Here is an 8,051-nt window from a genome sequence, read left to right as displayed (position 1 = left end):
CAAATATTTAGGAGGGAAAGCAAAGCAGCAATTACAGAGTTTCTTCTGTTCCAGGAATCATGTTCATTGGTCAAAACGTTTACATAGTCATATATTCACTTCAGTTCATTTATTTAAGTGTTATAATAACATCAAACACTGTACTTTCATTCAAAAGATTAAAACATATAAAAACCCAAAAAGTAAGAGGGACTTGATAAACTTGAATTGAAAGGCCAACTTTTCATGGTATAAAACATTCACTGACGAGTTCCTACAAAACCCCTTTCCCTTATCATATAAACATCTCCGTTGCAATCAAGTCTGTTCTGACTTAGAGTGGCCATGTAGAACATAGAACTTCCCCATAGGGTTTTGAAAGCTATAATCTTCATAAAAGCAGACTGACTTGAACACTTTTTGGATAGCACTGAGTTGTTTAGCCACATATGCTTCCCACACTTAACATGCAAATTAAACTTAGTTGTTCATAACCCATTTTACCAAGGTCTTTTTTGGAGTCTTGTTAGCGGCTAATATTACATCATGCAAATAAATTTTAGAATGAAACGGTAGTTATTGAAAAAATTCAGAGTTGTATGGAGTCAGTGAAAATGAAAATGATGGAGACTAGCTCTAATGGCATGTAAAACCTTTGTTAGAGAGGGATTTGTAGAGATAAACCTTAGCATACACCGAAAAAAGAAAAACTTGATGAGGGCAATAAGATCAAGGCTTCAAAGAGAATTATTTAACTCTCAAAGGATTACAAGAGGTCCTTGGAATAATTGAAGAAGCTCTCTAATTTTGGAAAAACAAAACAAAACAAAAACCCTGTTTAGGATTGTGCTAAAAAAGTTGATAATGTGTTTGCTCTCTTGTACTTTAGTCAGGAAAATTATAATGTCCCCTCTTGATTGACTCATTCTCAGAGTTAGCACATGTTTGTAATTATTATTATTATTTTTGGTAATTATTATTTACACACTGAATTTCCCCCCAAGAATTACCATTTTGTTCTAAAATTTATTTGCACGATATAATACTAGCAGCTAAATTTAAAATATTTTTCACAGTTTCAATTTTATTTTTCAAGATAAAGTCCCAAGTAAACCATTCTCCTCCTTACCTTTGACTGTTTTTTCAAACGTTACTTCATTTTTAAGTCACACATTTCTAATATCATTTATACCCAAATAATAAGGAGCCCCAGTCATCTTTTTATTTTTTAATCATTTTATTGGGGGGCTCATACAACTCTTATCACAATCCATACATACATCCATGTGTCAAGTGCATTTGTACATTTGTTGCTCTCATCATACTCAAAACATTTTCCTTCTACTTGAGTCCTTGGTATCAGCTCCTTATTTTTCCCTTCCATCCCCACCCACTTCACTCATGAACTCTTGATAATTTATAAATTATTATTATCTTGTGATGTCTTACACTGTCCAATGTCTCCCTTCACCCACTTTTCTATCATTCGTCCCCCAGGGAGTGGGGTTATATGTAGATCATTTTAATCGGTTCCCCCTTTCTCCCCTCAGGACCCCAGTCATCTTTTCAACAAATGATTGTCATTTCCTGATGCATGCTAAAATTAACGGTGGAGTTTGTCAAACAGCTCTGAAGCTGGGATCCTGTGTTAGAACTACCTGCTTTCACCACCCATTCTATGTTCCCTTTGTCCTCAGCAAGTACATTGGTTGGCATGGTTCTTTGCCTGGAGGCATGATCTAAACCTTCACTCCTAAAGAGTCTGGGTCATTAATAGTCATATCAGAATAGTGTTGCTGTAATTTATCCTTTAATTACAGAACCTAAGGAATCTCCTGGATTCTAGACATATTCTTATTTATTTCTATTATGTAATACCAATCCAATTTCCCCTTGGTAATTAGGATCAATCACAGTACTTAAGACAGAAGCACTCTTCTTTGCCTGTTAATCCAGAGGCATGAGGAGCCCCAAATGGCCAGGAGACAGTCTTAACACCATTTCAAAGGTCTCCAGGTAGGCATTTTTTTGCGGGGGGGGGGGGGACTAAGTCTTCCAGACCCAAAGAGCATAGGGTCACAGAGACAGGAAGTAAACGTGTTACAAGTTGTTCAGCAGGAATAATAGTGAGCAGTGCTACTATCTCTTCCTTAGGTTGCTGAATCTTGGTTATTAGAGAAACAGCACAATAAATTGGATGCTGGTTTAGAGTGCATACAGCCTCCTGGAGAATATTGCAGCAACCATGCAACGCATTGCCATTTATCTGGAATCATAGTTCTATCTTTAGAATGGCTATTTTAATTTTCGATCAGGCCAGCTTCTTCAGGATAATGCAGAACATGGTAAGACTAGCAGATCACATAAGAATGGGCTTGCTGTCATGTTTAACTTGCTGTGAAATAGTCTTTTGGACTGAGGTGATGTACCAGATACAAAGCCTGTGGATAAGACATTGTGTAAGCCCACGAATGGTAGTTTTAGTAGAAGCATTGAGTGAAAGGAAAGCATATTTGTATCCAGAATAAGTGTCTGGTCTACTAAGAATAAAATACTGTCTTTTCTATTACAGGAGTAGTCCTATGTAATCAATCTTACAAAAGGTTACTAGTAGATTTCCCTCAGAAAGGGTCCCATATTTTTGGCACATTATTGGTCCTGCTGCTGGCAGACTGAGGACTCAGTTGAAGCAATAACCAGGTCAGCCTTGGTAATTGAAAGTCTATGTTACTGAGCCCCAAAATAACCTCAATCTCTGCCACCTTGGTCACATGTTTATGTGTTCATTGATCAATGACAGGAGTGGCTGGGGAAAGAGGATGACTGGTTTTCACCGAACAAGTCATCCTAGCCACTTGATTACATCTTCACTTTTTGGGCCCATGAGAGAGGTCTGTCCATATATTTGCCACCCCCCACCCCCATCCTTGTCATCAATTTTCTAATCATTGTCCTTCCAAGTCCTTGATCATTCAGCCAAACCATTAGCCTCAGCCCATTAATCACATACACACACATTTGGCCATTTCTCCTTCTAAGCAAAATATACAACCAGGTATACTGCTTGAAGTTCTGCCCATTGGAAGGATTTCCCTTCACTGCTGTCCTTCCAAGAAGTCCCCGTGAAGATTGCAATGATGCTGTTGCCTATTTTGAGGTGGTACATGCAGATCACGTTAAACCATCTATAAACAAGTCCACTGAGGAACTCCACATGAGGACATAGGTGCAGACAGAAGTGGAGATCATTTGGGACACTTCTTCATGTAGCTTACTTGTACCTTCCGTTCCAGCTCGAGTCTGATTGCACATATACCCCTTTAATTTAATGATAGAGTGCTTTTGTGCACATCCACGTTTATAAGGCGGTGGGTCAGACAACACTCAGTTCCTGACGAGTCAGTCGTGCAGGCCACACAGTGACATGGTGACTCACGGCGAGGCGTTCCAGCTCTACTAAGGCCCAGCAAAAGAACAAAAGCTATTTCTCAAAAGGAGAGCAGTTGTCTACAGAGGATGGCAGAACTTTACTTCAAAATCCTAACGGTCTGCACTGTGATTCACCAATAGGGGCCTGTCAAAAAATTCCAAACTGCATCTCTATCTGCCACTGACACCTCAAGCACCATTGGATCAGTGAAATTATATGGCCCAAGTGGCAGAGGGGCAGACCAGTCCAAATAGCCCAAGGGCAGCCTAAACCTGTTATAGAGCCTTCTGTTGTTATAGGTTTTACTCAAAGATAGTAGTTTTTCAAGTCATTTGATAAATAGGCCAGAGTACCATACTCAAATAAGGGATATGTTGCCTCCAAACTTGAAAGAGGCCCACCAGGTGATGTGTCTCTTTCTCGGTTGTGGAGGATTCTCACCAGATGTAGTAATATATCCTTCGCTTTGGTAGGAATAAATTAACACTTCCCACACCATGAGGCCTTGAGAAATTTAACTGAAGTGAAAGGCGCCTAAACTTTTGTTGGATTAATTTCCCCCCTCTAGAACACAGATATTTTACCAATAAATCTCAAGTTAGTAATATTTTTTTTCTTACTTGGTCCAAGAAGCATGTTATCAATGCATTCTGGAATTGAGAAAATTACGACAGGATTGGTTCAGGGGCTGACTGAACCCACTGTGAGATGAACCTGACTAAGACTCCTTTAATAACTTGACCTCCATATGTCCCTACTCGGATTGGTGGGCCTAAAAATGTTTTGAGCCTCCTGGAATGTGTTTCTATTCCAAGCCAGTCTCCAATAATCCCTGAAAATACTGAGTACAAGTTTTTTCTTATGAGCAGTCATTCTTATGAAGGTGTTATCTTGATTTTAACTTGACTTAGTGTAGGTCATCTTGCAACCCACACTCCATCAAGCCAACCAAATAAATAATTAGATCCGTTCTCAGCTTCTCAAACTGAAACGCTGAGTAAAGAAATTATGCTTAGTGGCCCTATATCAACAAACTCAGACTGATAGAACCTTATGCTCATTGCACCCATATTCTACACCCTTAATAACCACCCCCACAAATATTTTTCAGGTTTATATCTGTACTACAAAATTCTTGTAGTTCTTTAGACATGTACTACATTTCTCCATGGGTCACCATCTGTACTTCGCCTTTGGGGACCCACTGTAAGTCTAACCATAGGTCTAGAAGCAATACTGGTGGTGAAGCTGTTTCCTAGGAACTTGAAGCAATATTTTGTAAGGCATCTGCCTTAGACAATCCTCCAGATTTAGCCTGAGGTAACATAAAAACACACACAGTTGGGTTACTTTCATCACATGTGGGCAGGAGGAACAATTGTTTTACTGATAGTGGATCAATCTCTTCAGATGGGAGGACTGGTGCTGGTGGCTAGAGTAGCTCAATGGTATCCCCAAACTCCTGATTATTAGCCCATACAAGGGAGTACCCAAAAAACCTGGAATTGCACTGGGTGGAGCAGAGCTTTTGTTGTATACATTTTCCCCACTAGGCATGCATCACGCAACTCACTCTGTGCACCCTGGGCATCACCTGGGAAGGTTCTCTCTGGTAACAGTGAATTTTTTGGTAAAAGCAATTTCACTTTAACCTTGTTTTATGGATGGCCCAAAACAGTGTGTAGCGGTGGAATTTTGTTTCCTGTATGGGAAAAAATGCCGCAGAAACTGTTGTGATATTGAACAGAGCTTACAAGGACAGCACTATGGGAAAAACTCAAGTGTAAGAGTGGTTTTCTCATTTCAAAATGGTGAAATGCCGATTGATGACAAACCTCGCTCTGGACGTCAGTCCAAATCCGAACAGATGAAAATGTGAACTTGTAGTGCATTTGGAGATCATTACACCAGGTCAAAAAGTTAATCAAGCTTTCAATTTAGAGGTTCTGAAGAGATTGCGTAACAGTGTACAACAAAAAAGGTCTGATTTGTGGTAGGCCAGGGACTGGTTTTGCCACCACAACAATGCACCTGCTCATGGAGCTATCTCATTGTGTCAGTTTTTGGCAAAAAAATGGCATGCCTCTCTTGCCCCACACGCCTTACTCACCTGATCTCACTCCATGTGACTTCCTTTTGTTTCTGCGAATGAACAAGGACATGGAAGGACAGCAATTTGACGACTTAGAAGAGGTAAGGAAGAAAATGAGGGAGGTGCTGTCAGCCATCCAAAAAGATGAGTTCGAAAAAATGTTTCCAAAAATGGAATAGCAGATTTGGCAAATGTATTAAGTGTATTGGAGAGTGCTTTGAAAGCGATAAGGTTGTTTTGTAAAAAAAACCCAAACAAATAATTAAGCACATAGCTTTGGAAAACCCCCACCATTTTCTTTCTTTCTTTTTTTTTTAGTGGGAGGGGATACTGCCTCATATATCCCCATCTCAAGTTTCAGGTCCCATTTCTGCCCAATCAACGTCCTCACTTTAACATAATTTTAAGTTGAGAATTCAACTGGTGCTGTAAATCACCTACTTGTTTGATAAGATTCTGGATTTGATTTTTATGGCAGGTGGAAGCTCTGAAATATTTTATATGCCATTTGAGCCATGTCTCCAACACTGTGAGCAGTTTGTCTATTATAAGTAGTACCAAGCAATTAGCTTCCCCATACATCTCATCCTGACAAAAGTGCTGAAGACAATCAAACATATGATTACACAGAGCCTCACTTCTCACCAACAAGTCGTCTATTGGTGGTGCTATTTTAGGGACTAATTTTACCACCTCATGCCATGGATTAATAGTAATCTCTTTACTAATAGTATTATTGCAGGCTTATCTGTACTCACAGAGGCAGGAGCTGAGTTTGAAGTGCCTTGGGACCTAATCAGTTTTGAGAGTAAATTTATAAAACTCATCTTGACTATTTTATTTCTCTAGAACCACTTCTGGTACCAAATGTATTAAGCTGGGTTCTCTAGAGAAGCAAAATCAGTGATGTTTATATATGTATAGAGAGGTATTTATACCAATAAATGGCTCACACAATTGTAGTGGCAGGTAAGTCCAGTCTGGTTCAAGTCTATGGGCCAGATGATTAGCTGGAGGCTTCTTCAGACTTATGCAGCTGCAAAGGTGGATGAAGCAGAATGCAGGAAGATCACAAGCTGGTGAAAGCAAACTTGAATGACTCCAAGGTCAGCAGTCTGCGGAGGGCTCCTGGGATCAACAGGCAATACGGCAGGAGGTCTATGAACCAGATGCAGGATGCAGATCCAGCAGAAGTAAGCTTTCCCATGGAGTCTTCTTAAAAAGAAGCAAGCCACACCCCAAGAAGTCTTTCTTCCAATTGCATCAAAGCTGTGACCTAATCCACACTTACATTCCACCACAGCTGCTGGCTTCTCACATTAGGTGAGATCACATAATGGAGTTGATTCCATTGTGTTAGATCACATCATGGAGTATTACTGCTAAACTATTGAGAATTCTGGCAGAGCCAAGTTGACAGAAAACCTAATTATTATAGACACCCAACTCAGACTTAGCCAACATCTTTGTTAATGGGGCTAGAGTAAATAATTTCCAGGTGATTCAGAGGTGTGAGCCACTGCCAACATCCCTCCTTGCATGGGCTGAGACTGGGACTCAGGCTGTCTGCAGTTGGATTTGACTTGTAGTGAGGGTATGGGCCTGCATTGAGATATGGAGCCAAGAGGGGCAGCTGCAGAGCAGTATTAGCTTAGTCCAGGAATCAAAGGGTAATGTGTGGTTGGTGGGACCATGTCTTTGGCACAGCCATTGTGTCCTTCGCTCCCTTAGCACTGTGAACATGTAGCACCTTTGATCTTCTGTGCATCAGGTTGGTGGTGTCGGTGTCTAATTTATTAGCTCTGTTTCCTTTATCTGAGGCCAAGAGAGCGTGGATCCCTCCTCCTGGGCAAACACTCTTATCTGAGAACAAATTATCGATGCCGAATCATGCATCAGGTCATACATACTATATTATGGATCTATAATGTATCTGCCATTTACTGCTGTACTTCCAAAACCCAGAACAGTGCTTGGTAGAGCAATTGCTCAGTAAGTATGTTTGGAATTGATACAAAAGTAATGTGTAGGTATAATTCAATAAGTGCAACTAATGTGTAAAGTGTCATAGAAGTAGGAGGAAAATATCATTTCCAGCTTGGGAAAGGAGGAGTATGAAAGTCTTCATAGCAGAGGTGGCATTTGAGCCAACGTTGAAAACGAGGTAAGGCAGTGATGGACAGAGATAGAGGATCTTCCCGGCAGGAGAAACAATGTGAGCAAAGTGGAGAACTGAGGTCTAAAGCTCATTTAGTTAGCAGTCAGTAGTGACATGTGAGTGGGGCATGAGTGCATAACAGACTATAGTGGAACATGAGACTGGCAAGATAGGGTCAAAATCAAAGAGCCTTGAATGTCATGCTAAGAAGTGTACACTGTTCAACAGGCAATGTGGAACCATCTAATGTTTTTGAGCAGGACTGCAGTATGTTCATTTTAGAAAAATTAGATGTGTTATTTAGGAAATTCAAGCGTGGAAGCAGTTCTTGGGGGGGGGGGGAATGGGAGGCCTGTTTAAGTGCCTCCTAAGATCCCGAGACTAGGTTAGAT

This window comes from Tenrec ecaudatus, chromosome X (assembly GCF_050624435.1).
Source record: "Tenrec ecaudatus isolate mTenEca1 chromosome X, mTenEca1.hap1, whole genome shotgun sequence".
NCBI lineage: Eukaryota > Metazoa > Chordata > Mammalia > Afrosoricida > Tenrecidae > Tenrec > Tenrec ecaudatus.
Note: the sequence above shows the minus strand (reverse complement) of the source record.